The sequence below is a fragment of the Apodemus sylvaticus genome, chromosome 16 (assembly GCF_947179515.1).
Source record: "Apodemus sylvaticus chromosome 16, mApoSyl1.1, whole genome shotgun sequence".
Classification (NCBI taxonomy): domain Eukaryota; kingdom Metazoa; phylum Chordata; class Mammalia; order Rodentia; family Muridae; genus Apodemus; species Apodemus sylvaticus.
In genome coordinates, this window is record NC_067487.1 from 728463 (window position 1) to 735000 (window position 6538).

Consider the following 6538-nt stretch of genomic DNA (forward strand, 5'->3'; position numbering starts at 1 on the left):
CGAGGCTGTAGTCTTCCTCTTTGTGTTAGGGTGTGTTAGCAACTCCATTAGCATTTCCAAAGAGCCTAGGGTTTTGGTTCTGCCTGTGCCTGAGCCAAAGTGGCCCTGAAAGACAGTGAGTTCAGACATTCAAGCTGAACTATCACTCGCTCGCAGACTTCACGCGTGAAATTTGCCTCTGGAGAGACATGGCTCAGCAGTAAAGTGCACCAGGCCAGGGAATGTGCAGACTTCACAGACTGGCAGGAATGTGCAGCCAGCTCAGCAATGCTCTGCTCCACCCCTCCCCCACCCCCCACACCCAGGGAGAAAGAGGGAGAAGGCAGTGTGGGGGAGGGGCAGGGAGCTGTTGAGAGAGAGTTGAGGTGGGGGGGAGCAAATCAATAAACTGGAGACTTCGTTCATTTTTTTTAGATTTGTTTCTCTTTCTTTCTTTCTTTCTTTCTTTCTTTCTTTCTTTCTTTCTTTCTTTCTTTCTTTCTTTCTTTCTTTCTTCTTTCTTGTTTTTTTTTGAGACAGGCTTTCTCTGTGTAGCCCTGGCTGTCTTGGAGCTCACTCTGTAGACCAGGCTAGCCTCAAACTCAGAAATCCGCCTGCCTCTTCCTCCCAGAGTGCTGGGATTACAGGTGTGTGCCACCACTGCCCGGCTGCTTTATTTTCTTCTTAATGTGTACTTTTCTTTTTCTTTAGATTCTGAGTCAGGGTCCACCCAGGAAAGAAATACCACCCTCTGAATTCTTTTTTTTTTTTTACTTCGATATATTTTTTATTTACATTTCAAATGATTTCCCATTTTTTGCCCCCCCCCACTCCCCAAAAGTCACATAAGTCCCTTTCCCTCCCCTTGTTTCTCCATCCACGCCTTCCCACTTCCCTGTTCTGGTTTTGCCCTATACTGGCACACTGAGTCTTTCCAGAACCAGGGGCCACTCCTCCGTTCTTCTTGTACCTCATTTGATGTGTGGATTATGCTTTGGATATTCCAATTTTTCTAGGCTAATAGCCACTTATTAGTGAGTGCATACCATGATTCTCTGATTGTTTTCTTGCCCCCACACTACTTGTCATCCTGTAGATAACAGGGATGTAAAGGCAATTTACATGTGGAGAATTGAAAGGAAGCTCTTCTGCTCTAGAGAGCACCTTTGAAATGACACGAGACTCACAACAATCATTTGCTTGGAAATATAATGTTTGGGGGAAAATCTATGTGTGGATTTTCCAGACGGGAGAACAAAACAAAACAATAAAAAACAAACAAACCAAACAAACAAAACAAACAGAAACCAGAAACAAAGAGACAAAACAGAACTCATGAGAACACTTAAGGCAGAGTAGTAGTAACTGATGCCAGTTTTTATTGTTTAAGCTACTATTTGGTTGGGGTTGTGAAAGGGAAAAACTCCTTTGAGTGAGTATTTTGCACTGGGATTAAGGTTGTGTGCACCACCAGGAGCTGCTGAATTTCTTAAAAAAGAAAACCAATGAAGAAAGAAAGGTCCAGAGTTCCATTCCCACCAACTACATGGTGGGAATTACAATCAATCAATCAATCAATCAATCAAACAAACAAATAAATAAATCGTCAGTCTTTACAAATTAGACTCGGAGCACCACCAGGCAGGCCTCCAAGGAAACCAGTTTGTTTGCTTTATTTTCTTCTCCTTCTCCTTTTTTTTTTTTTTTTTTAGATTTGTTTCTTTTTCTTTTTTTTTTTTTTTTTTTTTTTTTTTTTTTTTTGAGACAGGCTTTCTCTGTATAGCCCTGGCTGTCTTGGAGCTCACTCTGTAGACCAGGATAGCCTCAAACTCAGAAATCCGCCTGCCTCTTCCTCCCAGAGTGCTGGGATTACAGGTGTGTGCCACCACTGCCCGGCTGCTTTATTTTCTTCTTAATGTGTACTTTTCTTTTTCTTTAGATTCTGAATCAGAGTCACCCAGGAAAGAAATACCACCATCACCACCCTCTGAATTCTTTTCCTTGGCCCTCCCCATTCCCCCCTCCCCCACCCCCACACTTGTTATCCTCTAGATGAGAGGGATGTAAATCGTAAAGCCAATTTACATGTAGAGAACTGTAAGGGAGCCCTTCTGATCTAGAGAGTACCCTTGAAATGAAATATAAAATAATATAATATAATATTTGGGGGAAAGTATATGTGCGGATTTATAGACAGGAGAACAAACAAAACAATCAAAAACCAAAAACAAATAAGAAAACAAAAAGAAAAACAACAGAAACAAAGAAACAAAACAAAACTCATGCTGACTACATAGAGATCAAAAGACAGAGTAGTAACGGATGCCTGCCCGTTGATTCCAGGATGACGAAAGAAAGAAAGAAAGAAAGAAAGAAAGAAAGAAAGAAAGAAAGAAAGAAAGAAAGAAAGAAAGAAAGGAAGGAAGGAAGGAAGGAAGGAAGGAAGGAAGACAAAAGGAAAAAAGAAAGAAAGAAAGGGAAGGGAAAGGTAAAGGGAAGGGAAGGGAAGGGAAGGGGGATAATGCTTTCTATATACAAGAAGCAATTGTAATTTTCTACCGTGCCCCCCCCCCCCCCGCCATGTCTAGTTTGGATTTGATTTTGGTTTATTAAGGAAGTTTCCAATTGACAATGACAAACCTAAGGGCAGGCCATGGGTAGAATTTCGTGGATGGTGAGAAAGGACGTAGGAGGAGCTTTGGGATAGGAAACTATGATCAAAATATAGCGTAGAAAACACAGTTTCTACTGTTAAGAAAAAGCCCACCTCGTCCCCTCCTGCCAAAAATGCCCCGACAGCAATACTTTACTGACTGACTGACTGACTGACTGACTGCATGTGTCACTTCTCTGCATATCCAATCACTCCCAGCTAGCTAGGTAGTGTGCAATTCTGTCCCCGTTGTGGTATCGAGGGTTAATAAAAAAGGAGAACCACCTATACAGTTATGTGATGCCATCATCCATCAATACTAGGTAGACTTTCCAACACAGAATGAACACACACACACACACACACACACACACACACACACACACACACGTACACAGCTGCTCTCAGGGCAGTCAGTCCCAGACACACAGTATTTTAATCCTCAGGTAAACTCTGTAGGGGAAGCCTTACAAATTCATCCGTTCTGCAGGTTGTGCTTGCTTGCTTGCTTGCTTGCTTGCTTGCTTGCTTATTTAGTTTAGACCCCAACTTTTATTTAGTGTCAAAATAAATAAATAAATAAATAAATAAATAAATAAATAAATACTGTCTAGATTCAGCCTTAGAAATCCCTGAGCTGGCAGGGCGAGGCTGGGTGAGAGTGACCCAAGTGAGTGGGGTCTTCCTCTTTCTGCTAGGGTGTGTTCTCAACTCCGTTACCATTTCCAAAGAGCCTAGCTAAGTTATCCTGGATCAATGTGATCCTGAGAGCAAATAGTTCATAGATAGAAGGACACAGATGTGTCGATCCCCACCCCCACAAGGAGACGGAGGAACCAGGGTGGGGGTGGGGGTTGGGGTGGCGTGGTGTGGCGTGGTGTGGTGTGGCGTGGCATGGTGTGGTGTGGTGTGGTGTGGTGTGGTGTGGTAGGGGGGGTGTTGAGGAGGAATTTAGGCCGCTTAAACAAGTAAACAACTGGAAACTTCATTTCTTAATTTTATTGAGTGTACCATGGAAGAGTGAAAATCGGTTAAGAGGGAAGGAGGGAGGGAGGGCCATCTTTCCATACTGGGCTGATTCAAGCCTTGTGAAGTCCAAATGGGCTGGTAAGTATGTTGTCACCGTGTCTTATCGAAAAGACTGTAGTTCTGGCCTCCCATTTGATTTCCAAAGGGCAGTCTGGGTACCCTGCATGAATAGAAAGGGAAATCATGTCAAGTCACACGCAAGCAAGCAAAACCAAAACCAAAAATAATGTCTGTTAAGTTGAGCAGAGCAGAGCATATCAGATCAGATCAGATTCATTCCTCAAAGGCTGATAGTCTGCCAGCTAGGCCTATGGAGTGAAAACAAGTAGGAGAAGGAAGAAAATTATCCTTCTGTTACAGCGTTTCTAAATTTTAAGGAACATTACAGGCCTTGGTGGTCAAACCCTCTGGTTCGCTAGCATCTTCTTCGCATCTGTCAGACAATATGCAATGCCTACCTCCCCGCCCCCCTATACTGTGATGTGGTGTGTGTGTGTGTGTGTGTGTGTGTGTGTGTGTGTGTGTCGTTCCACAGCACAACCATCGCTGGAGGATTAAGTAAAGACGGACGAGACAGCTAGGGCTAGCTACAAAATAAAGATAACAGATGCATAGATAAACAGACTCATAGATATGCATAGATAAACAGCAGAGCTCACTTCCATCGGGAATAAAACAAAAAACAAAAAAGGAAGCCAGGAGGGACTGGTCAGCCTCGTTTTGAGAGAGAGAGATGAAACAATACAAACATAGCCAAATACTTTATTTTTTTTTTTATCGGACCAACAAAAACCAGTAATTACAAAATTCTGGCAATCTCAAGATGGTTGGTGTGGTGGTGGCAGGCAGGCAGCGCTACACAGAGAGATGCTTTCTGGAAGAAAAACAAAAGGAGAGAAAGAGAAGAGAAGAGAAGAGAAGAGAAGAGAAGAGAAGAGAAGAGAAGAGAAGAGAAGAGAAGAGAAGAGAAGAGAAGAGAAGAGAAGAGAAAACTGGTCGATCATATATATATATATAAAATATACAATATGTAAAATATATAAAATATGGGCTGGTGAGATGGCTCAGTGGTTAAGAGCAATGACTGCTCTTCCAGAGGTCCTGAGTTCAAATCCCAGCAACCACATGGTGGCTCACAACCATCTGCAACAAGATCCGACGCCCTCTTCTGGTGTGCCTAAACAGCTACATTGTACTTACATATAATAATAAATAAATCTTTAATATATATAGATAATATAAAAATATCAAAAATATAAAAATTATATAATATATATGAGAACGCGCTCTACTGGTGAACACTTGCTAATGGTGGCATTCATCCGGTCTTTCCTAAAAGGGACAACTAGTTGACCATCTACACAACAAGCGCGCCATCTACTGGCCAAGAGATGGGATTACTGGTCGACCACATTCAAATATAAAATATTTTTTTTTTAAAAAGGAGAGGAGAGGAGAGGAGAGGAGAGGAGAGGAGAGGAGAGGAGAGGAGAGGAGAGGAGAGGAGAGGAGAGGAGAGGAGAGGAGAGGAGAGGAGAAAAACGTCCTTAGTTACATTTAAGTAATACCATATGATCAACTTGTTTAATTATTTTGATTTTTTCTTTTTAATGAAAGTGTCAACCGCCCTTTAAGGGACACAGCCCTACCATACATGGGTTAAAAAAAAAAGATGTAATATGCAGAGACATATTTTTAAAAATACCACAGACTGGCATACATTTTAATAATCTGTTAAACGGGACAATTGGTCGACCTCGTGTAGAATTTTTAAAATTCCTTGTATAGGTGTAAAAAAAATATATATATAAAATATAAAATATAAAATATAAAATATGAAATATGAAATATGAAAGGTGAAAGATGAAAGATGAAAGATGAAAGATGAAATATAAAATATAAAATATAAAGTATAAAATATGAAATATGAAATATAAAATATAAAATATGAAATATGAAATATAAAAGATAAAATATATAAATATAAAATATAAAATATGAAATATGAAGTATAAAGTATAAAGTATAAAATATGAAATATAAAATATAAAATATAAAATATGTATATAAAATATAAAATATAAAACATAAAATATGATATATGAAATATGAAGTATAAAGTATAATATGAAATATGAAATATAAAATATAAAATATGAAATATGAAATTTAAAATATAAAGTATAAAATATGAAATATGAAATATAAAAGATAAAATATATAAATATAAAATATAAAATATAAAATATGAAATATAAAAGATAAAATATACAAATATGAAATATGAACTATGAAAGGTGAAAGGTGAAAGACGAAAGATGAGAGATGAGAGATAAAAATATGAAATATGAAATATAAAATATAAAATATAAAATATGAAATATAAAAGGTGAAAGGTGAAAGATGAAAGATGAGAGATGAAAGATGAAATATAAAATATAAAATATAAAATATAAAATATAAAATACGAAATATGAAATATAAAATATGAAATATAAAATACAAAATATGAAATATAAAAGATAAAATATATAAATATGAAATATGAAATATAAAAGATAAAATATATAAATATGAAATATGAAAGGTGAAAGGTGAAAGATGAAAGATGAGAGATGAAAGATAAAATATAAAATATGGAATATAAAATATGGAGTATGAAATATGGAGTATGAAATATGAAATATATATATAAAATAAAATATAAAATATAAAATACAAAATATATATATAAAATATAAAATATAAAATATAAAATATATATATAAAATATAAAATATAAAATATAAAATATATATATAAAATATAAAATATAAAATATAAAATATAAAATATAAATATAAAAAAATATAAAAAAATATAAAATATAAAATATAA